Here is a 27,210-nt window from a genome sequence, read left to right on the forward strand (position 1 = left end):
GGTATGTGCGGCCGTGAGCACAAGCACTGGAGACTTCTCTCTGCAATCAGTCTTCTGTACGAAGCGGAAAGTGAATTTGGAGAAGAGAGCGCGCTCACTAGAAGTCATGAATAACCAGTGGTGGCTGTGGCGTAGGTAGTATTTCACTAGCGTGCTGTAGATTTCAACAAAAAGACATAAGTATATATGGCGCAACATGTTGCTGAAACATTTATGTAAGAATTCATGCAACATTATGTTTGGAGAACGAATAATGTGTTAAGGTTCAATGATAGGTGTCATAACTATAACCATGTAAAACAGCTGCTTGAACCGACTTTACGGTCAACACTGTTTCCAATTAGTGGTCCCTATCATGAAGCCATAGCTAGCCTATCTATTTAATTTTTTGGTTATGGTTATGGCGCTATGGTATGGTACCCCTCATTAAACCCTTAACATATATTGTAAGCATCAGCAACAACGCCACAACTTTCTTAACTCTTCATTTTTCTGAACTGAGCTTCGGCTGCAAGTAACTTCTGTGGGTGGATCGCATGCCGACGTAAAGTGGATCCAGAGAGATGGGTGGGTGGTAAAGCAGGGTCCAGAGATTTAAAAGGCTTGCAAATTTTATCAGAATTGAGTGAATAAAAATATAGTGCCAAGGCATTACTTATAATCACCTATATTTACAGTTATACATATGCAGGATCCGTTATCAAAATGTTGCTTAGCCCACTTTCTAACATTGTCACGATTGACTAATCGGCAAAGAAGTGCATGCAATTTGAGTTAAGCTAACTAGCTAATTCTTATTAATGAAAAAAATAAAAGGAATCCATTAAAATAACCAAAAATAATTTATATAACCAAATATCTAATTTCAGATCTGATAGCTGATAATTTTTCAAAATTCACCTTCATTACAAAATTGAGCTTCAGTGTGCGAAATTAATTGTCTTCATTGCTTTTATGCTCCCTGCATTACTAACTAGCTGGAATTACACAACCAAATTGTAACGAACTTACTCGGGCCTCAAAGGCAACTGGCGAGCGAGAGAGTACAGTTGAGAGCAATTTCATGCATCACTTCATAAATCGCAACCGAATTCGACACCCACTAAAACTGTAAACCAATGCATATATGTGTGTGTGTTTATATGTATGCATGTGTGGCACAAAAGAGTAAGGGAGTCGGTTGCGCGGAGAGGAACGGCTTGAAAGGCAGAAAAATGTTTTTTGCTTGGAAGCTGAAGCGCTGCAGCTATTGCTTGCAACATGCACACTCACCCGCACATATGTATGTGTGTATGTCTGCGTTGGGTCCTGCAGCTAGGCCAAAACGTGGCAAGAATTTGCGTACTGCTGTTGCTTGTTGCAGCTGCCACACAGCCACTTGATTTACTCCCACAGCGGCTGCCGCTACAACTACAACGCACCGTGCTGCTTTTATTACTTTACTACTTTAGTCGCTGTTGTTGTTGCTCTATCAGACATCGCTGCTGTCAATATTTGCTGCAATTGCATTTGTTGCTGTTGCTGGCTGCAGACTAGTTACTGTTGTTCGGCAGCATTGTGTTGTTGTGCTTCACTCTCGGCGAGATTTCTAGTTAAGTTAGTTTGTTTATGCCCTTCTTGAGCTGTGTCGGGTTGAGCTGAGTTCAGTTGAGTTGAGGTGAGGGAGGCAACAACAGCAACAACAAAAAAGACAAACACGACAGCAAAAGCAAAACAATTTGTTGTTTTCACATTTTCTAGGCAACTGGGCTAATCGATTTAGTGTAGGGATCAACGCTTTTGTGGCCGCATTCACAATGACAGCAATGCGCAGGTGTGCGGGCAGTGCAGAGGCACAATGCCGCAAGATAACAGTGTCAGACGTTGTTCTCTGCCTTTCTTCTGTTTTCTGCTTGCCATTCTTGAGCCTCGATTTTCATTCTGCCTCCGTGTTTTCACTGCTTCGCTTTGATTGTTTGACGAAATGAAGTTTTGTCGTTGGCACACTTGTTGCTGTTGTTGTCTGCTCACGCCAGCAATGGTGTATTGAACACCTTGGCAGCATTCGTTGTTGCTGCAACGCCTATTCGCCGTTTTTCAATTACATTCCACAACCAGTCCATCTCTATTCAGACCTGTCGTAGCACAATTTCTTCTCGCCTCCTCCTCCGCAGCGCCTCACCCGATCGCCACCGAATTCGATTATTTTTGCTGCTGATTTACTTATTTTTTCATCACGCTTTTGCTCCGGTTGTTTGCAATTTGGTGAGGCAAAAGAAAAAGGTCAAGAACTAGAATGCGATTGTTTGTAGTGGCTGCAGCGGAAATGCCAGCTGCAACAACAATATGCAGACTGTCTTGCTAAACCAATGCAACAATAAGGCAAACAACAACATTTCGCACGCAAAGAAACGCTTGCAAAGCACGTAGAACAGGTTAAAATCACTTAATTGTAAATCTGTGTCAACATTGTGGACAACAATAGCAGCAATAACAACAACAACAGCATTCAGTTTCGAGTGGAAAGCTAGCGAATAGAGTAACGAGGCGAATAGGTGAAGATTTAACAACAATTAAACAGAAAGAATTGAGGAGAAAAGGTAAAGTCTTCGCTTATACTGTTTTTCAAAATCAATTGCTTTCGGCTCTTAATTAGATGGATCGAGTCTTGCAGAAAACTCTATAAATGTAGCAGCTCCTTTGGATGGTGTTGTGGGTGAATTCTTCTCCTCAAACTGTGACAAAGTCAGTATATCCCTATCATCAGCCTTTCATATGCCTATGACTATCAATTTGCATCCGATATTATACCTCGATAAGATTTATTTTTGATTGTTATGCAGTTCTCTACGAGTAATTACTTAAACTAAAAAACTCTTTATTTTTAAAAATAAAGGCAATAATGCTTGAGTATTTTAATATATAATTCCATTCCTGATGACTAGCTGCAAATTGGCCTTTCTCTCCACAGTCCAATTAGAATTTTGTCATCCCCGCACAGCACCGCACTGTGATGCACAAACTCAGCTCAAATGCATACAATTTTCGTAAGTTAATGCTCCGTTAATGCAGGTCAACGCTGTCAGTCGCCCATTCACAGGTATCATTTCCCCAGCGATTCGCTCAATGGCTTACTTTGGACTGCGCAGACTTTAGTCTTCATATACAAAGGTTTATCATGACTTTAGCACACACTCACCTTTCACGCAGCGCAACGCCACAAGCATTAATCCGCAAGTGCACATATGAATGGATGTGTGCTTGTGTGTGTTTGGGTATTTATATTTGGTTGATTACTGGGTAGGCGGTGGAGTTCAATGCGCCGCGCCGCACCACGCCGCTGGAGATTTTTCCAAAAGACTGTAGATCATTGATTGATTTAAGCCGCGAGTCGCTTCAGCGGTCACTGACTTGCTACAACTGCACATGCCACACAGACAGTTACAGATAAAGGTATCGAGGTTAGCCAGACTGCAGCTGCAGTGAGTGTGAAGGTGGATTCGTGCATTGAACTCGGCAGCAAAAAGCGAAATGAAAGGTTACCCGGTACAAATCTACATACAAACACACCTACATACGTGTGTATGTGTAAGCGTGATTACATAAATTACTGGCAGAAGTGTAGCACACCAAATGGCGAATGTCTCGCAAGGCACCGACTGCAGGCGTGGAATTCGCTTCCCATTAATTAATTAAGATAAATTACTGATTGCACTAACGGTTCTACAGTGAACAACGGCTTAAAGAAAGTGAACGGAATAATTTGCGAAATGCTTAGAAAGGAATGTTTTGAGCCGATTTATTACATTTTGACAGTAATCATCGAAATGAGACGAATAATGATTTGCCAAAGTTTCGTTGAATTAAAGAAATTTGTTCTTAGAACTTTAAATTTAAAATAAACTTATCGACGTTAATAGTAATTAAAATTCTGCTCCAAGTCTGATAGAAATAAATCCATAATTTTCCAATAGACGGCTTAAGTAATCTGTATATCGGTTTCTATAAGTGCGATGAGGCGTTGGAAAGTAAAGATTTCGTACTGAGATAGTTTTGTGGTTGCTTGATTCAGTAAAACTCGGAAAAACCATACTAGCTTACAGCCTGGGGTGTGTTCAAAGAACAGCCATCATTGACATCTGTGATACTTGGCGGCAAATTCTCCTAGTAGCAGGGACACTTTGAAATTTCAATTCCTTACAATCTACATCACTGCATCGCAGAACTTAATCGTGGCGGTTCCTTCTCAGTTCACACACCTGCGAGGGACTTGCGGGCGAAGTCGAAGATTTTGCGCGAATGGATCGAAGTTAAGAAGAAGAGTAGTCCATCAACTCTAGTTTCAGACTTCCAGACTACTGTAGCCTCAAGTGGAGGTGGTAGCTGTACTGTGGGTATGCGTTCATTCCGATAGTGCCCTTTGTGAATATTCGTGGTGGCTGTGGTTTAAACCTAAAGTCAGGTAGGGTTGAAAAATTCAATCCACGACCCTTCCACCTAGACCAATTGGAACCAAAAATACGTGCAAAAAGCATTTATTATTTGGGGCGCTGATTACACATTGCATTGATTTATGGTTAGGCCAACTTTGGCAGGTACTCACGTAAATCACAACGATTGTTGTACTCTCAAAAATATTCAAGAGAAGCTTCGAGCTTCTTCCATTGTTTAGGTGCCTGTTCACAGCGGAATCCCCAGATCTTGCAAATCTGTGAGCGTGCGAATGAAGGCACTCTTTCCCAATTGGAAGCGAGTCGGTTTTCCAATGCCTTCTTGCTTTTGGCATTGGATCTATGGACCTACAGTGAGCTCAACAAGCGATGGTCAACAACCAAAACTTGTGCAACTGGGAACAACTGTCCAATAATTTCACACGTGATCCGGCTAAATATTCTGTCGGACGCTCTGTGTCAAAGCTTTAGCCACTTGTTCCACTATTGTCCGGGTTTACAAAAATTAGAATGAAATATCTACCACACACCTTTGGCGAACCCAGCGCTTCCTAACCTGTCGAGAAGTTTAAAGTTTACAAACTATTTTTAAATTAGATATATGTAAACAATACGAATAACATAAAAACAAACACTGAGTTCATCAAGCAGCAGGTTAAAATCAAGCTAAGACAAGATAAAGTCGAACGCCGAAGCGAGTTGCTCTATATGAATCTGACCAAAAGTGAAATTTCGGACATTGACTAACAACAGTTTCACTAACACTACGGATCCAAAAAACAAAAGTGATCTCATACAAATAATAAAACAATAGCAAACGTTCACATATATAAACAACAACAACATTTACAAACAATTAAACATAAATTCAAATGGGTTCATTTATTTTCGCTGCCAGTCATTCGCCTACAGTGGTGTGTTGCAACAGGAATAATGGTGTAATGCATTAACAGCTGAAGGAAGCAACTTCCACAGAGTTGCCTCAGAACCAGCAGCGAAGAGCAAACAAGAACTGCAAGACTAAATCAATTCCCAGACACTGAGCCACACCAACATATACAACTGTGCATGTACGCTAAGACGCTTATTAACTCACAGAGGTTTGTATGGGCGAACGAGTGTCTATATTTTCCCTGCCAATGGCCTAAGTGCCAAACGCCAGAGCATACAGGTGATTATGAAGACACAGTCAATTTATGGAAGAACATTTCAGGCTGTGCCACAGAGACGAAATACCCGAAACCGAAGTATAAGAACGACGAGTCGCGGTCGCAGCTAAGCCGATGGAAAGAAATCTGGCTGGAGTGAGCTAAACCGATCGGTGCTGATACGGAGACATGAAAGCGGATGAGATTTTGTTGCTTTTGTGTGGAAATATCATTGTTGACTGGTGGCTAGCTGGCTGGGCTATTGTATCCAACTCTAGTCTAATAGCCGACTTCATTCAACGTGCGTGTTTACATACATATGCTCCTTTCTGCTGTTGGCGAGAAAGAGAAGGTATCGGTTCGTAGAACTGCTTATGAATTGAAACCGAAAAATAAACACAGAGGCCAAACGCTGTGCAGCAGCTTACCTTAGAGCCCACACGGCGGCGCGCAACAAGAACGGCCAAGCAAACATCCGCTGGCACTGATGACTGACCCAGCGGGTCAGGAAGTGCAAGACGCGGCGACGTGTGAGCGTGCGCAGAGGTGTGTGTGGTAATTTAGAGCATCTTATTGCTTTGCCAGCTCTGATTACACGGCCAACTGCCAACTGCCGCGTTGCAGCGATTGCCTGCTTTATTGCCACAACCACATTTGTGTGTGTGTGTGTTGCAACGAAGCCTGCAGCATTTTATGCAAGTCGGCATAACATCGTAACTTTGCCCACACCATTTGCTCCATCTCGGATATCTTACACTTGCCGGTGTAGGTTGCAGATAGCTTGAAGCTCGCACTGTGTCGAGCGCGCCGCTTACTTAGTTGGGATTAGAATGTGCGCAGTTGTGCGAAGTAACCAAAGTGACCGGTTTTTGCTCTTCTATTGTATATTCACCAAATAAATGGAGTTACGAAAACGCAACCATATACATAGTTGAGATAGCTAGGTAAGCCCACACGAGCAGGTGTTCGGTACAGAGGCGTAGTGAATTGTCGTACAATACTTTGTAGTAAGATCTCCAAGTTTATAAGATCTTTTTCTCGAATTGAAATTGAGATTTAAAGAGAGAAAAAGAGAGAGAGAGAGGCTGATTAACAGCACCCCCAGCGACGCTTTACTCTAGGCGTAGGCCACGCAACAAACCGGAATCATATATAGACAAGCGCTATCTCTATCCAACCTATCCCAACACATGAGAATAAAGACCATTAAGCTGAAAAATCTTACATAAAAACATATAATCACACATTGTGTCGAGCGAACCCTCGTCTTCGTGGCCGAAAACTCGTGAACTCTCGTTTAGCTAACCGAAGGACACCTTGCCACACAAAATAGCCCACAGCTCTCTTTATTTTTTATCAGCCCTTTTGCAAACACCATTCTTAAGCACCTTTAACGAGTTTCAGCTTGCTACATATATCATCAGAAATGTAAGAGGTTCCCCCTCCTTTAAAATATCACAAAAGATCTCTACGCCACTGTCAGCTAACATATATACGTTTACATCTGTAAAAAGGCAAACTCGCGTAGATATGTTAGCGTGTGTAACTAAAGTTGCAGCATCATATGAAGCAAGTTTTGAACTAGTTTCTTGCAACAGCCATACAAAGCCGGCTACACGCGTTGCAAGTTACTTGTTTTCCATAGCAAAATGTAATTTTCACAGTTGCTGCTTTCCCATATATGAAAATATCCACTCATTGTTGCAACGCGCCATGGTTGCTTCTCACGTCTTACTCTAATTCGTTCATTTATCTTGTTTGCTTTGCGCTGTTCTTTTTTGGTTTTTTTTTCCTACTCAACTTTGTTGTTTGGACTTTTGCGCAAAAAATTGCTTGCTGCCGCGTCTCTCACTCGCCTCACTCTGTGGCAGCATTACATTTCTAATTGCATCAAAAGTTGTTCGTCTTCACTTCACAACTCTGGGTGTGTATTAGCTTGGCTTATGAAATCTGCAGGTATTTATACGGACTTTCATCCAGTGCCCCTACTCCCTTGAACTTAGTTTGTGTATGTGTGTGCAGCTCCTTATAATTATAACTGTCTCCAGTGCTGCCATTATGGTCAAACTGCAGCAGAGCGTTGGAAAGGCCGCTTGTTGCTACATTTGAGTACCTCTGCCCTAGCCTATTGCCCCTTCTTGGTGGTCGGAAAATGTTCTACTTGAGTGTGTGAATCACCGCGCCAGGTGGCATCTACAACTTGCATTCAGCGCCAGCTATTCAGAGCTTCTCTGCCACACGTTGGCGTGCACTTATGAATGCTGATAGTGAGTGTATGTTGCCATGTGCTGCGTTCAGCTTGCCTTCCGTCGCTTTGCAAATTCCTGGCATACCTTTCACACACCGCATAGTAGCCAGGCTTAATGGAGCATATCTTTCGAGTGGCATCCGCTGGTTAATTTACTCAAACAAGTTTCTGTGTTGCATCAAAGTTTCATATGGCGAACACAGACTTCCACACATGCTTTTGCTTATGCATTCATTCACTACTTTTTACTAAATCTCTATCCGGCCGTATTATATAAATTTCTTTTTTTGTTTGAGTTCAGTGTTGCATGAATGACAGCGGAATATCAAGCGGAACGTTACCTATAGTATGTCCGCGCTATGGTTAAGCCTCTTCAATGGAATGTGTGTATGTTGCCCTGTTCATGGAGATTCACTTTTCGATCAATTTGGAGTAACCCAACCCATCCAGGGCCTGGTTAAGATAAGGAATCGATTGTTCTTCTTTCATATTGCACTGAATAGCGATATTATGATATACGGGGTTTGTCGGGAAAGTAATTGGACTGAGTCGATTTTAAAAAAATTATTGAACCAATCCTTACAATTCTTTAAAAACTTTCAAAATATGCTCCTTCTGCGTCGATACAGCGCGATTTCCAAACATTGAAGGCATTCTCCGGAACAGCCTTGAGAGCCGAGGTCCGTGCTGTTTGGATCCCCTTCGTCGTCTCAAAACGCTTGCCTTTCATCGCTTTTGGAGGCTAGGAAGCAAAAACACGTCCGTGGAGGCCACATCAGGGCTGCTGTGGAAGCGTTGGGATGCCGGCTTTGGTTAGGTATCTGTTCACAAGAAAGTTTGAGCAGGGGCGTTTTTGTGGTGCAACTTCCAATCGGCTGCGATGTCTTGTCGGAGCCTATTGACCCTTCGTTTGAGTCTCTTAAGGACTTCCACGTAAAACTTGGTGTTGACGGTTTGTCTAGGAGAAACAAATTCATGATGGATGATGCTTTTGATGTCAAAAAAGATAATGAGCATCGTTTTCACTTTGGATTTCTCTCCCAGCATGGTCTTCATCAGCAACCTCCTCCCGTCCCTCCAAAAAGGCCTGGTGCCACCGAAACTCAACCGTTCTTGCTACAGCAACATCTGGGTAAGCCTGCTTTATCATATCAAACGTCTTTGTCGCAGATTTACCGAGTTTCACACAGAATTTAATCGCGTACCTCTGCTCTAACGAACGCTGCATTTTCGGTTTGCACCACTCACAGAAACACGTCGCGCGAAAATGTTTGTCATGACTTTCCAGGTGCTCGGAGACAACTGACCAGCCAATCGTTCGTTAACTATGAAAGCCTTCTACCGAATCTAGTCGGCGCGCAAGCTCCGACGTACAGTTGCGGCGGAAGAAAATCACCCTATTACTTTCGGGGCAAACCCTATATCTGGCTATTCTGGTCGAAATATTATTCAAATTTTCATAGGCTTCCGGTTAGAAACAAAGTTTGTTATATTTATATATTATTAATGTAATTATGAAAATTATAAAAAAATGTCTATAAAACTCTTAAAAATGTCGTCAAAAGTTTTCGGTCTAAAAAGGCACCTCGAACGTTGTATACCGAAGACAGCAACTGGTATAAATATGGCATAATTGTATATTTTTAATATCTGTCGTACCGTATAACGTACAAAGCCGAGCGTAATCAGCGAATGTTGTTCTACCGGATGGGTGGCTTCGTCAACGTGAAGCAGAAATTGAGTTGAAACGCTCTCACGGTCCGATAGAATAACAAGGAAAATAAGCAATTAAGAAGAAAACCTGCGACAGCACGAAAACCAAGTAAGACCTTGTCATTAACAGCAACAACAATAACAATAATTTCGCTAAAACTCAAATCGTATAAAAATTCATGTTTATGGTTTTCAATTTTTTCTGTCTGCGCGCTGAAACGGGAAGTTGTATTTGTTGTGTTTTTTGATTACTTTTGCTGTTTGGCTTTCGTTCGCGCCTTTGCATCATTAGTTCTGCTACGTACTTAGGTTTGTGCAAGTGATGTGATGCCACGAAGCCAATGCCAGTTGTTCGCATGCTCACACTTATTCCGACGCTGTTGTTGCCTCTACCATGTGTGCGTGTGTGAGGTTTGTGGACCCATTCATTTTACAGTGTTATATTTTTTCTTTAAGTACTTTTGGTAGCAACGCCGCGCAGTGTCACCGAAGCGGCGTGGAGACAATGAGGAGCGGGTCAACCTGACCGCGATATGAAGTCCAAGTCGGCGCCTCACCGTGACAAGCGAGCGGCCGAAATGATAGCGACAGTGCTGGTGGTCGACAGCCAAGACAGCTTCTCAAGTTCAACGATATGGACACTCGTCTATTCGGCGGCAGTAAGACACATAAGTAATTGCGCGGCGAAGGCTAGAGAAGTGTGGGAATGAGGCAGCGTCAGCGGACAAGCAGCAGTGTGGAAGAAGCAGCGACAGCAGCCTTGACAATGTGCTCAAGAGTTGTGAATTTCTGTAGTTAACCTGGACAAATGTTTTAATGCAGACTGCTTTGGCTCGCAATGCTTTTCTCTATCGCGCTTCTTATTTAGCTTGCTGCTTCTGGCATTATTGTTTTTGTTTTATTGTTTGTTTTTAATTTTCATTTTCATTTAATGAATGAATAAATCAGCGAGTCGCATGAAGTAGCGCGCCAGCAGACAGCGAGCCAGCGAGCGAACCGCGCAACCGACAAGCTGTCCGCGGCCTGTGACAGCCGCTATTGTTCTACGCGCTCTCCGCGCAAGCTCGTCTACATATTCATGAAGCGAATGAAGTTTGCATGGCAGCAGCACTTAATTTTGGACACATTTCTGCCCATTTGCATGCAACGCAACTCGTTAACGCGGCGTTCTTTTCGCACAGCTGAAATTATTTTATGGCATTCTAAAAGCATTTGCTTACATTTTCATTTTTGGCACAGTTATTATTACAGTTGTTTTAATTTCTCACTTTTTTGGACATGAAGCGCAGTCAGAAACAGAATAAGCTAGGAATTTCGTGGCTAACAAAATGTCAGCTGGTACCTCTAACCGTTTTGGACTAGTTCGAAACTAGTTACTAAGCATTTTAATAGAAATTTGTTTCTATATATTATATAACTATATAACTATTGTGTATAAAAGGTGGGAAGTTTTTGTCAGTTGCTGCTGAACACAGCAAGGTCCAGATATGGTCTAAACCACAGGTACCTGCGAGACACTCAGAAAAACCGGCCTCAGTGGCAATTATGTTTGCGCTCTTCGCCCACGCAGCTAAGAAGCTTTGATTTCAGTTGCTCAGTTGGCGATTTTCATCATTCATAACTTTCAGTGTTCTAAAGCTGGAACCAAGCTTCTAACTCCACATCAGGGATTATCGTTACCACTTTTCGTTTTTGTCAAAAATAAAATTTATTAGTTTCATTGGCATGCATGCAATCAATAATGCTCACTGAAAGACTTCGAGAGTTTTGGTAATTACTCAGAAATGTGTGCGCTTTCACGGAGACAAAGAGACAACTACAAAAGCGCAAATCCATTTCAAGTGAGCTGCAACCCACCTGATCTTTAAGCACCAACTTAAATACAAATTTATGTTAACGCCATAATCCTATCAGAATTGCTGGTCACTTCCTTTGCTATTGCTATTGTTGTTGTTGTTGCTATTACAACAGTTCTCTTTGGGTTCCAATTCCCATTCACATTCACACTTTAAATCCGTAGATACAAGCAAATAGCTTAAGTATTCCCAGTTTTTACGCTAAGTCTGCTATGGCCCAGGCTGTGTGCCACACACACACACGCACACACAAAACAATAAATAGCATCAGCGTGTATTTGGTCAGCTTGTATTTTATATTCGATTGTATTTGCTGCTGTTTGCCTTCCACCTTTTATTTGCGCTCATAAATCTAACATTTTATGAATGTGTAGCATGCAACAACAGCAACAAACGAACACAAAATCCACGTTTGTTTGTTTACACGGTTTCTTTGTTGACTCATATGCGTACCTGCCACTCGCAGCCGCCGCCGACGTCGCCTCTGCCATCGACTGCACCGCACTACAGCATTCATTGTGCGGCCTGCGTTGGCTTCATCGAGCAGGCCGGCACCTCAACTACCTGTTCGACGGCTGTTCATTCATGTAATATTTAGACGAGAGCTCGCCACATTGTTTGCGTGCGTCTTAAATTACAATACATCGCACTGCCCCGCACCGTTGCCCGCACTGCTGCATGCCACTGTTGCTGCTGGTGTTTTGGGTAGCCATCCGTATCAACGAACGCAATCGGATAAGGCGAAGAAGCTGAAAGCGATGTATTAAGAAATAAGGTAAAATAAATCTGTGATATGAGCGTCAGTCACTCGCTTTACCGCTTTGCGGCCGCCAATTGCATTCACCGGCTTACGGCTTAGTCTCATTATTTTCCTTCGTTTTGTAATACTTATTTATTTGTAGTCTATAAGCGTCTACTGCGGTCTGTCATTGGCGGGAACATCGGAAATAATCAATGCTTTGGCTATCAAATGTCAATGGACTTCTGGTTCAACACACAGCCTAGCCTAGCACCTAATTGCCCCGCAGTAAAAGTTCTAACACTCCAGTTCATGGTAATGTTATGTAAACCTAACCGGATATGGTCTAGTTGGAAAAGCATCGAATTCGGACCAGTTACTAGTTATTTTTGAAGAAAGTTGTTTCCTTAGACCGAAATCTGACCATTGACATCTCGTACAGCATCATCATATAGAGTAGACTAGATAAATAAGTGGGGATTTCACCCCGACCTAAGGCCTATTGTGCCCTCTTCTAAGTCGAAACGACGAGGCGATGTAATCCCAATTTGGAAACAGGGCTCCAAGGGCCTTTATGCTGCGCCTACAGACTGCTGGCCAGTCGGTTAACAGGTGTTCTGGAGTTTCAGGCTCCAATTCGCACAAGAAGCTAAGCCCATGTTATGTAAGTTCTTCTTGAGTTTGCAATGACCAGTGCAGAAGAAACCTTCATCCTTGCGGAGCAGCTCCATTATGGTATGGGGACCAACCGCAATGAACGGTTCGGGTTCTACCATGTTGGTGGATGCTGCGGAACGGGCGAACTCATCTGCCAATTCATTCCCGGCTATAACTTTGTGACAGGGAACCTAGATAATGTGCGGCTGATTACGATCTGATAGACTGTTGAGTCATGTAAAATACACCAGCTTCTTGAGTGGAAAGAAAGAAACGAGTCTACGAACTAGTTGGGCTTAAAGTTCAAGTAATATTGTATAAAGACTACATCAGATCAATGTAGTGCTGGTAGTTTGATATGTTTGCAGTATGTATGTGTGTAAATTAATGTTAATTTGTATTTAATCCGTCGATGTTCTGCCATGGCTTTGTTTACGGATAAAGGAAAAACAACAATTGCAACAAATCAGTTTTAATCAGAGCTTTGGATAAAATGAAAACGATCTGATGAAAAAGAAAAAGTAAGAAACAAGAAAGTTCGAGCACAACTCAAAGAGGAATGTGTTTGGTAGAACCACATCATATACCATATAGTATGAAATACCATATGGGGGAAGCGAAACTGATTTCTTCATCGTTGCTGAACTATGTCAATGTCGTCGTATATCTCATACAGCTCGTCGTTCCATCGAATGCAATATGCGCGTGGCCAATGCGCAAAGGACCATAAATCTTTCGCAGAATCTTTCTCTCGAAAACTCGTAAAGTCGACTAATTAGACGTTGTCATCGTCCATGACTCTGCAGGACGGAAATAATGAGTGACTTGTAGAGTTTGGTTTTTGTTCGTCGAGAAAGGACTTTACTTCTCAATTGCCTATTCAAGAGTTATTCTGCGTTTAATTTCAAGACTGGCATTGCTGCTGCTCTTAATACTGGTTCCAAGATAGACAAAATTATCTACAACTTCAAAATTATGACTGTCAACAAGTGAGGTGAAGGCAAGTGCGATGACTGTTTGCTTGATGATAGGAGATATTTTGTCTTGCTATCGTTTACTACCAGACATATTTGCTTCGCTTCCTTATCCAGTTTGAGGAAACCGGAACTAACGGCGCGGTTGTTGAGGCCAATGATATCGATGTCATCGGCGTACACCAGCAGTTGTAAACTGTTATAGAAGATGGTACCTTCTCCAAATAGTTCTGCAGCTCGAATTCATTTTTTCTAGAGTGGATTGAAAAAGTCGCTGGAAAGGAAGTCGCCTTGTCTGCATACTCGATTTTATGAGAGTCTTCGTTTTGACATTTTCTTCATCACAGACGATCTGATATGTCGCTTTACTCTCATTTAGTAGCGACTTCATGTTACTATGTCCAGTATTTCATCTCGACATCAGAATGAACAGCCTTGCTACACTTTTTCCCGAAAGTTTTACACGAACAAAACCACGTCATTTTAAATGACTAATTACATTTTAGCAAGAGCAACCCCTGCACTTTATTTCGAAACAATAATTTTGCATTCATTTTTCAACCTGCCCTTGACTACTTTCTACAGAGCCTACAATTTACACAACTGGAGTTAACGGTCAGTCAATGTCTTTAGCATAATAAATGTATAAGTATAGAACACTGCAAGACAGACGAACTGACACGTTAAGTGATCTCAACAAAAGAGCAGTAGCCGACCCGCACCTCAGGCACGAGCGAATGGGCGAACTTGACCCGCCCCTTTAGCGATGGCGCCCCATTGCAAGAGGACAATTAATCAAGACCACAAATGACCGGCAAATGAACACCCACGCCAACCCTTAACGCATTTGCCACGACGCCGGGCAGAGCACTTACTCCGAACTCCGTAATATTCACGGCGAAATCGCACATCACAAAGCGCAATTAAGCAATTTAGATGCCTTGAATAATTAGAAAATCGTCAGCGGCCGGATGGTGTCGGCAGCGCTGAGTGGTTGGGCGGACACACATAGCGACACAGTAGAGTAGTAGAGCCGACGGAATTGTCTTGTCAAGGGCCACGCAGGTTAAGAAGGCAACGGTATGCCGATGCAAACGAAACACGGGAAGCGAAATTCGAGCGGACCTTTTCGCGACGCGCCCACCGGGTCGCCGGCAGCTGAGTGCAAATTACGATGAAATCAACCGCTACAGCAACAATGCAACAATTGTCTCCGGCTGTCTGTGCAACAGCGCCGGGTCGCAAATGTCGGCCGCTTAAGTGGCTTAAATAATTAAGATAAAACAGATTAATGTTGAATCTGCTCATTAGATCTAAGACAGGAAGTAATGGGGATTGGCGAATATAAAGCAAAAAATGCAAGAAAGATAACTAATGACACAGGAAAATCTTCGTCAGCACTTTCCAAATACTCAAAGCGGCATTAACGGTGCTATAATTACTTAAAGGTCTCGTAAAGCGATTTTGGTATTAAAATTTTAGAAATCAGAAATATTTATGATGCAAAGAGTAATAATTATATAGTACAGAATGGCACCTCGAGAAACTCTATAACCAATTTTTTTTTTAATCGAAGAAATCATAAATTTTCGCCTAAAAATTGAAAAGATTTCCACACTTCGCACATTTCACATTCTGTTCGCTGAGGTCAGTTATCCGAGTATACAGACCGTGACCAAGCCAAGACATGACGGTTTCGCCAAATCGGTTAACGCCCGCGGCAAATGAATAAAAAGTGAGATACACAAGCAACATAATGGGCCTACAAGTACTTGACTTGGCGCATCTAAGTATGTAGGCAAACATCCAGCGGAATAAAAAAAAACTTTGCAACAAAAGAAGCTTATATGTACAATAAAGTAATAATGAAGAAACCAAAGTGCTTATAAAATTGTAATAATATACCATCAGTGTTGTATTTGAAAGAAAAGTGAAAGTTTCGCGCAAATTTGCTAAAACCATGCACTGCAAAGAGCATCGAACGGAAACGGAAACACACATTTGAATAAGACAACAACAGCAAGTTGAAAATAGTGTTTAATTTGAATTTTCACAGTTGAAAAGCCCTGATGCGCTGCTAAGTTTACTGTTATATTGTAAGTTGAAGAAGAAGACAGGTTGAAAGAAGAGCGAATCGCCATTATTTCACTTCGGCAATTGAGCAGTGAAAGTGGTGATGTACTGCAATTAATGTTATAGATATAATTATTATGACTTTTTAGGGTGGCGTAATTGCAACGTAACTGAAGCTAACTCTACAACAATGAAATGTATGAAACAGAAAGTGATTGTTGTTGTTGCTGATTTAAGTTGTCGTGGACATCATCTAACGGGAGGCCCAAGCCAGGACCAAAGGGAGAGGGGTGTCAAATGAGTGAAGTTGCTGAGGCATGCAAAGACGTGGCCAGTGTCATGCGGAGACTCATTGCACGCAGGACATATGTGTATTGGAAATGCCAAGGTCTACTCTGAATAAGTAGGAGTTTAACCTGATACAGTATCCAGAACGAAGCTACGCAAGAGTCACTGTCGTTTCTCGCGGCAACTCGAGCTCTTCGTCTGCAATGGGTGGTTGTTTGACTCCAAGTACGCCATTCACTAGAAGGGAGTCGGTGAAGGCGTTGATGGCACCACTATGAATGGCAGTCAGTGCTTGTCGGAAGTTAGTTGCGTCCGAAGTCTAGTCGGCGTACTGGCTAATGTCGTCGCTGTAATTGAGGAATGATCTTTTGATGTTCCTAGGCGGCGGTTCCGTTCCAAGCTGGTGACTATAGGTGGGATTTCTGCAAAAGCATTCCAGCAAGAACGCCAGGAGAAAAGTTCATTACGCTCCTTTGCTATTAAAGATCTGTTTTCTTGCGCTTGAAAACCGATAACTTGTGAATGAAAGCTTACTAGTAACAGATTTTAAAAATTTTAATCCACAATGTCATTGGCACTTATTAGAAGCTTTTGTAGTGAAAGCTTTAGAAGTTGAGCTTTCACCCAATTTTTATAATTTTTTTACGCCGATGAAAACGCATTTTTTTTTATCAGTTTATATAAATAAATATACTTGTATTATTTGGCCATCGACAAGTGTCAAAATTCAACCAATTTCACTCGCTGAAACTAATAATCTATTAATTATACATATTTTCGAATTGCAATTACACAAAAGCAAATAAGACATCGATCCATTTTGCGTGTCTAGTTGCTGCTGCTTATTGCCTCTCATTGCCATTTTCGTTTCCAAGAAACTTGGCGTGAATGCGCCATCCCAACGGCAGCGAAGCATCAGTGGCGCAACGGCGAAGTGGCGAACGCCTTTTTCACTTAATGCGATTTTAATTTAATTTACTTGTGTCGACTTTCCATTAATTGCGCGCACATCAAACTTTATTCATTTAATGCGCTGCTGTTAACAATCTAAAACATCAATTAGCTGGCCAACAGCAAAAACAACAGCAACAAGGCAGCAGAAAGCGAAACACTCCACTTTTAGTGTGTGGGTGTGTGTGTGCGTACATAAATAAATAAATATTATGCCATCAAAGTGCTGCAATGTTGTAAATAAATAGACTCATGGCGGAGCGCTTTTCCCGCTATCTGCGTGCGTCTGCGAACATGTAACGGAGAATGCTTTGGCGTGAAAGCCGGTTGCAGTCAAGACAGAAGAAAGACTTCGCGGCCTCGTTACGCTTTCAGCATTTTATCTCCACCGCTCGTGGTTTGCTTGCTCACCAACTTGCTAATGGCTGCTGCTGTTGCAGGCGTTGCAAAAACTGTTGCCACAGCCAGCAGACTGGCTGCCATGGCGGCGAATGCTCAGCTGATCGCAATCGGATACTCGCAGCTGCAACTGACTGCTTTCAGTTTTTCAGGTTTGTACATACATATGTATGTATATATTTCTGTGCTTCGCATTGAGTGATCGTTGAATGTAGGTGCTTCCGGTAACTATCATTGCATCTTAACGGTAAAATACATGTCACTACGAATGAAATTTTTTGTTTCGGGTTTTGCTGTTGAAAAATACTAAATGCTTATTAATATTATTTGTGATTTAGCGAACATACTTATATACATAATAAATGTTCTAATGGTCTGGTTATAAAATATTTTTCAATAGGGCACTATAAGAGTAGACCGATAGGGACAGCAAACAACAAGTCGAAAGTATTCCGTCAGTGGCCTTCAATTTATGGTCGTAATAATCGTCCTGTCAGATCGACAATTGAGCGCCTAGTAGAAAAATTTTAATCCACAGGCACAGTAAAAAATGTTTCCATGCCAGTGAGATAAAGAAGTGCCCGTAGTGTCGAGAATATTGCTGCTGCAAATCAGTCTCTCACACGTCGTTCTCAAGCGTTGGACATCTCTGTGACGTCATTGTGGCATGGTTTTTTGAAAAGATCTTGCCCTACATCCCTAAAAGATCACACACATGAACTGAAGCCGCTTGACCACCAGAATCGTCGCAAGTTCGTAAATTGGGCTTAGCAACAACTTGAAAATGATCCAGATTTTTATCGAAAAATCATCATCTAGAGAAATGATACTCATTTCTGGCTGAATGGCTTCGTCAATATGCAAAGTTTGTGTTACTGGTCATGAGTCACCATTGCATCCCGACAATAATAACGGTTTGGTGCGGTTTATGGGCCGGCGGCCTCATTGGGATGAACTTCTTCCGTGATCTTCTGGAATCGCTCAATGATAACCGAATATTTTTGGCCCGTATTGGATGATATGGACTTGGACAATATGTGGTTCCAACAGGACGGCGCCACAAGCCACATAGTGAATGTCGCAATCGATTTATTGAAAATCAAGTTTGGTTAACGTGTTACCTTACGAAATGGCCCAGTCAATTGGCCGCCTCGGTTGTGTGAATTGACGTCGTTAGACTATTTCTTGTGAGGCTGCGTCAAATCTAAGGTCTACGACAACAATCTAGAAACGATTAATGTACCTCGTACGAATATCGAACGTGAAATTGCAGCAGTAGCGGCCGATTTTTGCTTGAAAACCGTCGAAAATTGGATTCAGTGTCTGGACTTCTGCTAGCGTTCTATACATAATGGCATCGAATGTACTTTCACAGTAAAAGTTTCATTGATATATCAAACCGTTTTTGTTTTAGGAGCGCTCTTATTGAAAACAGGTACCCCAAGGTGTAACAGAGTTCACTTTAAATACTTTATATACAACGCTTGTTTTTTCTTACTACAACAGCTAGCCATATAATCCTATAACCTGGCTCAATGAATAATTTTAGAGATGCTCTGCGGAATGCATGAGGTCTTTTTTAAACTAAGTCTCGAGCGTATGGTATATAATCATAATGAAAAAGCGCTTAATTCCAATTAATACTTTAAAGAATTCATCGACTTACTTATCTGCATGTGAAATAAGAACTCTGAATTCACAGCAGACACTGTGCTAACAACAGATAAGAGTCCCAAAGAAGTAAACACCTCATGGACAAGCTCGAACATGCTGCGACTGTGAATGAAGTCATTGTCGCGCAATAAGACTTCCGATTTCACCACAGCCATGAAGCTAATGCAAAGCAAGCGCTCCGCGAGCTCAAAACACTGACTCAGCAACGCCAACAACTGGTTGAACGAAGCGCGCCGTTGTTTGGTTGATTAGTTGATGACACGTTCGCGACTATCAAGCCAGTGGCATGCACTCACATGACCACACACACATAAATACTCATAGGCACTTCGTCCAGCGATCCGCGCGCAGTTCATCATTCAAATTTTCGTGTCACCACTGCGTCCCGTTCGATCATCCGTCAACACTACGTTGCGTGCTCACTGATTCATTCATTCAACACACATCGGCCACACACACACACATATCACACAGTCGCTGTTCATTAAACTTATTTATTTATTTGTACAGTGTGATTGGATGTGCTCACAATTTTTATGGAACTTCTTTGCGCGCGTGTGTGTGTGTGCTTGTGTGGCATAGTCGTACGTTAATTCCGCCCGCATCGCTCGGCTCATACGTTGCAACAATGTTGGCGCAAGAATTTATTTATTTATTTATTTACTTTTCATTTATTATGATTCACGAGCGAACTCTGTGAATAAGTCGCTGAACAAACCAACTAACTGTTGTTGCTTGTCTGGCACGGAGCAACGGACGACAGCTTGTTCGGTTGTTTGATTGTGTGCTTGAATGCCTGAATCGCTGAATGGGTGAGTGACTGCGTGAATGAATGTACGCAGGCGAAAAGTTTGTGGCTTGGCGCATTGTGCTTTCGATATGTATATTAGCAGCAGTTGCAGTGGAGTTGCCAACGACATTGGAATTTGATAGGCCAGCTTTAATTTTTTTCTTCTTTGGTAAAAGCTATTAATTGAATTTTGCTGAGTTTGGAAAATTTTGGATATTAAAAAATTGGGTAGTCGAAAAAGTCTTTTCGTATTTCTAATCGAACTTCAACTTATTTTTTTACAGTTAGATATTATTCCATCAGTGTAAAACTTTTCTGATTTCTCGGCGAAAAACTGCAACAAGTAACTTTCACAAGCTTCTTTACTCCATTAAGGGTAGTACGATGGTGCAAGGTCAGGGCTATATGGTGAATGCCTCATAACTTCCCAGCCAAGCTCTTCTAGTTTTTGGCGAGTCATCAAAGATGAGTGTGGTCTAGCGTTGTTCTGATGGAAAACGAAGCCTTTTCTGTTGATCAGTTCTGACTGTTTTATTTTCAATTGCTTACTTCAGTCTCATCAGTTGCCGACAGTAAAATGTAGAATCAATCGTTTGATCAGACTGGAGCAGCTCATAGTAGATGATTCCCTTCCAATCCCACCAAACACTCAGTAAAACCTTTCTAAGCGTCAATCCTGGCTTTGCGACCATTTGTTGATCTTCACCACGCTAAGACTATGATCTTTTTCGCACATTGTTGCCGTATTTGATCCACTTTTCGTCCCCTGTTACCATTCGCTTTAGAAATGGTTCGATTTCCTTTCGTTTCAGCAAAGAATCGCAGATGTTAATTCGGCCCATTAAATTTTTCAGAGATAATTCATGTGGTACCCGAACATCGAGCTTCTTTCTGTAGGCAGCCTTTTTTAAGTGGTTCAAAACCGTTTGATAATGAATAATAAGTTCCTTAATGATGACATGGCTGATTATGTGGCGGTTGTGGTCAATATTTCCCATAATTTTATCGACTTTTTCAACGATTACTACAAGGGTATTCAACCTATGGACGAAAAAACTATGTCTAGCTCCGATGTAGCAATTCTCTAAACTAAAATCGTAGGATTTGAGAACAATAATTCTGGTTTGGCTTAGACAAGTCTTCAGCGTTATAGTGACGTCACTTTTGGAATGCATTTCTGGTTAAACTAACTAATAAATTTGAACTCAAGTTTCACAGATGAGGTTTTAAAACAGTTAAATCGATCTAGATTTCGACTCTAAAGCGAATATAAACGCAGCTTTGAGATGGCTCAGTCGTCACTATATATTTTAGCAGACTTTTTGCTAACCGGTTTCTCTCGAACCTAGCAGTTTCAGTTTTAAATTTCTCAAAGAATAAGTTGCACAAAAAATGTTTTCAATTGAAACCAACTGGCAACCCTGGCAGCAAAACTTGCCGTGATTGCTTGAAATGCAAAGTTGCATTTTGCCTACAAACGTAAAGCAAAGTTATTTTCCGTAGAAGTGCACACATTTATACGGAAACTATTGATGTTTGTATGTATGTATGCACGTCTGATTATGTCTGTGGGTGCAGCGCCTGGCGTGCCAGGCCACCGCCAAACGACCGGAAATCGATGCAATCTAAATTATTTACTTGCTGCTTGCAGCGCTGCTGACCAGAACGCCGATAGCAACGAGTGCACGTTATTATGTAAGTATTATGTGTATATAGATGATAAGTATATACATATATATATATACAAATATGTACATAAATGCACGTCGTGTAAACGCAAAGTTATGCTCAAGCCTTCATTGCGGCTCTTGAATTGACAAAATTAGGGTTGGGCACCGCGCAGCGGATTATGCCAGCACCGAGCAATTCAGCAGCAATTTACCTTTTATTTTGGTATTTCTAGCACTTACAAGTTTATATGCCTCTGTTGACTTAAACTCCCCAAGCAAGTGACCACCGCAACGCCTTGCAGCGCCAAAATAGTTAGAGTCTCCAGCGCGACCGCAGTCTTGGCTCCCCTTTTATTGGTGTGCTGTGAGTCGCCGCGTTCTTTGCTTTAAGGCGACAAATATAAGTACCCAGAACTCAGTCAAGCTCAACGTCAAGGTAGCAACAACATTTTTGCCACAAATGAGACACTTGGAAAAGTTTTTCCATTCACATCCACACATATTCGTATAACCGCTGATTTGTTGTGCACACTTTTTATCGTATTCACTATTGGTTTTTGTTCGAATGTGGGGCATGAGAACGGCGTGTATGGCAACAAAGCTTGTCAACAATCATTCAAGATGACGAACAAGATAAAGGTGTCATTAACATTTGTCAACCCGGCTACTGCGGCCGTAATGAGCACATATGTATGAGCGGACAGCCAGTGTACACGTGTTGTCTATATATGAGTGTGTCGGTGTGCAGGTGAAAAATTGTCAAACACCGGGCGCCGCCTTTGGTGCCACTCATGTTTATCTGTCAACTGATTTCGAACCATATGGAGAACTCCCACTTCAAGTCCACGCGATCGACTACAAATTATGCATTTTACTGTTAATTGCAAGTCACTTTATAAACACAATTTATGGCTAATATGTGTTATCACTCAATCACGTGTGCACACAAACAAAGCAGGCAGTTATTTGTGTCACATATAAGCCAATATGGGCTACATAAACATTTGGTCGGCAGCTAAACGTGTGTAAACACCGGAAAGTTTCTGTGATTGCAGGTACGTCTGCATACATATAAATATGTATATTTGTATATATGTGCATGCACATTTTATTTGAATGCCATATTAACACCTTGAACTGCTTGTTGTCAATTGTGATGCCCTCGACACAGCGTTAAAAGTTCAAAAGCGATAATTAAAATGAGATAACGGTAATAAGATATGATTATGAATAACATGTGGTGCGAACAATCTTCATATCTTCAGGGTACCCTAACCAATTCAGAAAAATCACGATTTTTTCAGATTTGAAGCGGAACAGATCATATCCGCTTGCCAATTAATGAAGGGCTCCGTTTGGCTTTTTTGCGGAGTTCGTATACGGGGTTTGCCAGAAAGTAATAGAACTCAGTTGATTTAAAACAATTTATTGAACTAATCGTTGTTACAATTCAAAATAGGCTCCTTCTGCGTCGATGAAGCGCTGCCAGCGTGATTTCTAAGCATTGAAGGCGTCTCGGAAGGCATTCTCCGAAATAGCCTTGAGAGCCGAGATGCATGCTGCTTGGATCCGCACTGTCGTCTAAAAATACTTGCCTTTCATCATCTTTTCAGGCAAGGAAACAGAAAAAAAGGACGGAAGGGCCATACCTGGGTTGGAGGGCGGCTGCGGAAGTGTTGGGATGCCAGCCTTGGTTAGGTAGCTTGGTTAGGTTAGCATCGTTTTCCCTTTGGATTTGCTCATTCTTCAGGTCTTCATCAGCGACCGGTTCTCCAAAAAGGCCTGGTGCCACCAAAACACATCACTTCTTGCTAAAGCAACATTTTGGCAAGCCTGCTTGATCACACCAAATGTCTATGTCGCAGTTTTACAAAGTTTTCCATAGAATTTAATCGCGTACCTCTGCTTTAACGAACGCTGCATTTTCGCCTTCCACCACTAACAGAAACATGTCGGGCAAAAATGTTTGTCCTGACCAGCCGAATCTCGAATCCAGTCAATGCGCTCCGAAGTACAGTCGCGGCGGAAGAAAATCAGTCCTATTACTTTCAGGACAAACCCTGTTTAGCCTACGCTGATAAATCAACTTAGAATGACAAATTGGAAACCGGGTCGACTGTGATTATAAAAGGTTTAAAATTTTAACGATAGTAGTCTTGTCCATGGAAAAGTATGGAAGGTCTTGAAAATATACGATGACGGTGACCAAATAACTGACATTTTATACAAACACTGAAGACTTTCCAATTTGCAGAGTCATAAAGCCAAAAAATTATTATTTAATTTTTTTCTGAGCTTTACTCTAGCAAGAAAGAGTCGGTGCTGCCCTCTCAACGTTCCGTCTTCTACCGTTTAGCTTGTCTTCGCGGGAACTTGGTCGGCGCAGGGCTACAATCGAGTTTAAGCAATCAACAAGCTATCACAAGAAAAAGATTTTGGCGACGGTTAGAGCTCAAGTTTCTCAAATTTGATCTGAAAACATTCACCCATTAATTTTCCCGACAACAAATAAAGCCTTTGGCTACCCAGCTTGTTGAGCGCTTCCCCAGTTAACGCACAACCTAGCCCCAGTAGACGCTTGTATCTATTATGAAAGTAGAACAATTGCTTAGTTGCGCTATTCTTGTCGGTTTCATGATGCAACATAATTAGACCTAACGATCTGTGGATCTCAATGGACGTTATATCCGGCTTATCAACTTCATTCAAACGAACTAACGAACTTTTGCACGCACACACACACAGACGCACATTACGTTGTGTAAGGAAACTTTTTCAACAACATTGGGCTGAAATGACAACTTCGGGTCGAACAACAACCACAGTAACAATGCGATATTTCATAGAACTCGCAAACGACTGATTTTACACTTAAATTCCAATAATGCTTTATATATGTAGCAACTGGGGAAACTCAAAGTACACCAACAAATACGGGGACAGACATCCGCATGTCTTTTACATATAACTGAACGCCTGTCGCTTTGACGCCTGCTATGACATTGGTGGCGGCAATAGGTCAAACTACCGCAACATTAAGATAGCTGGTGAAATTTCCACTGCGGGTGCGGCGGCTGCCAGGCTGTGAGCGCGTCGCCGAAAAGGAAAAGTTTTACGGACACATTTGCAATCAAAACATGTGAGCAATTATGTACGCATTCATTAAACTCCCTCGACGCAGGGCCTCCTGCTGCGGAAAAAACTTTAATACGTGTGTCTACATATTTTGTAAGTCCTAGGACTCTTGTAACAAAAGCATACATATGTACCCGTATGAGCTTTGAGTCGGGTGTTTCGAGTAGTTGACGACAACTTTTGACCAAATATTTGACAAGTGAACTCGAACTCAAAAAGCTCGACTCTCTCACACTCAAGTAATTTTTCACCCAGTAGACACTTGTGTGGTCGGCTGAGAGGCAAAGTTTGCCTTAGTGTCAGCCTAAGCAACTCTATAGAGTTTTACTGTTAGAGCAGAATAATGAGGGAAGATAAAAAGGGAACTATACAAATTTCTAATATTTAAGAGTTCATGGAGGAAAACAAGATGGCTGAATATCTTAGAAAGCGACAGCCACTAATCTGATGAAACATGAAAGAGATCGGTACTGGTTCCTAGTGTCTAGACTTCTTTCTTTGAACATTATTTGAAGTATTGTCAGCCTCTCAGAAATAAGCAGGGAGTACTTGCAGCAATGCACACCAATCAGCGCAGACCGAGGTCCAAGCATAAAATTGGTATTCGGTCGACGGAAAACTTTCGGTTCTGCGATCTTGAGGCCGAGACACTAGGGCAATATCATTTGATTAATGAAAGACAAATACCTAAGGTCGCATTTCACCATTTATGTCCATTCTATTCTAAGATTATGGTTAAACAGACATTTATTTCTTTTTCACTAAATCAAGAGTTGGCTAGAAAAGTGATGAATGAGCCTCTGCTGCCATTGATACCATAGAAAATCGATTCAGAAAACCGAGTCAAATTAGCTCTACTGAATCTGTATCCGACTTTTTGACAGCCTGTTTCCTAGTCACGTCATTTCAGCAAGCAAGAATCAAGGCGTTAAGTCAGCAACAAAAGGAGACATTGGAATATTTCGAAAGTAATTTTTAGGCTTGGTTCACATTGCAAAAGACTCAAGTTGACGCAGCCAAGCTTTATCTGCAACATAAATGGACATACGGGAATGTATGTGAGTCTACTGATTGATGCGGTCTCGGTGTCGGAAGACGGCTGAATGTGTAATCAGGAGCTCTTGTGTGAGGTTGGGAAATTCGTAACTGCAATTAATGTTGGCTCATTTCCAATATTAATTGCCTGCGATTCTTGCGCCTATACGATGGCGCTTACATACACGTTAATACACCACACAAACACTCACATACTCATGCACACACATAAAAGCATGCATAGGGGCTGGTAAGGGGGAGCATCCCAAAGAGTACGCGCCGTGATTTTATTCGTATTTTCTGTTTGGCACTGTCGCATTTATTTCTGTGGTCTTTTTATTGGCGCTTGCTGATTATTGTTGTTGTTTTTTTGCGTTTTTTTGTTGCACAAAGCGACCCGTCGATTGCCATTTCAGCTAATTGTCTTTGTGGCTTAGGGCAAATGACAAGAACCGCAAAACCAAATTTAACCATAACAACAAATATAAGTACAAATAGCACCCAACAACAACAACGAAAACGCACCATCAAAAGTACACACGACAGAAACAACAACAATATTGAAACGGGCAGAGGCAATATCACTTGTGCTACCTACCCACACACACCCTCCCACTCACTGAAGCTGCCGAGCATTTCCGTATCTCGCTGTGCGGGGGTACGTGTGGGGGCACGGATGCGAAAGGTAGGAAAATTACATTTGCCCGATTGGTATCCGACCGACGGACCAACTCATCGAGCTGGCTGCGTTTATTTGGTGGCAGGAAAGGCATGAAGTGCCGATGTGCGGGCGGCGGCGGCCGGGGGGCGCAGTATTACGTGGCGCAGCATGCGTGGCTTAAAGGTGCTTTGGCGAAAAGCTGCAACGTTTAATTGAGTAATTTCGGTTAATTAAATCGACGTACCGTTCTCTTCATTATGCGTTTGCTGCAAAGAACGGTCGCTAAGTTGTGCCCTACAGTGTGCGTCTTTCGGCAGACGCAGAGACACAAACGGTACCTTGCTAATACAAAAGCACGTTAATTATATCGAAATTAAATGGAATATACTTTGGAAAAGTTTACAAAATAAATTTTAGTCATTTTTGCTGATTATCACGTGGTTGTGTAGATTGCAAAGCCTACAAGTCAGTTGTTGTTGTTCTAGGAAGGTAGGTTATGGAAGGTAGCTGTCTCACGACGCACCAAGGCCTTTAGGAGGTCAATTGCGATACCAGGACTAAAGTCTCCTTACTTTATTGGCTCCTCTCTGCACTAGCCCGTATTTCTGATCAAGTTCAACGAGCAGAGCTTTTTAATCGTTTATAAGTTGTTTGATAGTCTCCTCCTCTTCTACCTCCTGACAGCTTCTACAATAGTAATTATACGGCATCCCTAGTCCACTGGCACGGCTACCTATTAGACAATGACCTGTTGATACTCTTATTAGAG

The 27,210-nt window shown here is 41.9% G+C and overlaps 1 protein-coding gene across 2 annotated transcripts in view; it reads right to left on the minus strand.

Moving 5' to 3' along the window:
- The window catches only part of LOC126753619 (V-type proton ATPase catalytic subunit A-like), a 414,573-nt gene that overhangs the window by 69,620 nt on the left and 317,743 nt on the right, over nt 1-27,210 (minus strand). The window lies entirely within an intron of this gene.

This window comes from Bactrocera neohumeralis, chromosome 3, assembly GCF_024586455.1.
Source record: "Bactrocera neohumeralis isolate Rockhampton chromosome 3, APGP_CSIRO_Bneo_wtdbg2-racon-allhic-juicebox.fasta_v2, whole genome shotgun sequence".
In the NCBI taxonomy this organism is placed as follows: Eukaryota; Metazoa; Arthropoda; class Insecta; order Diptera; family Tephritidae; genus Bactrocera; species Bactrocera neohumeralis.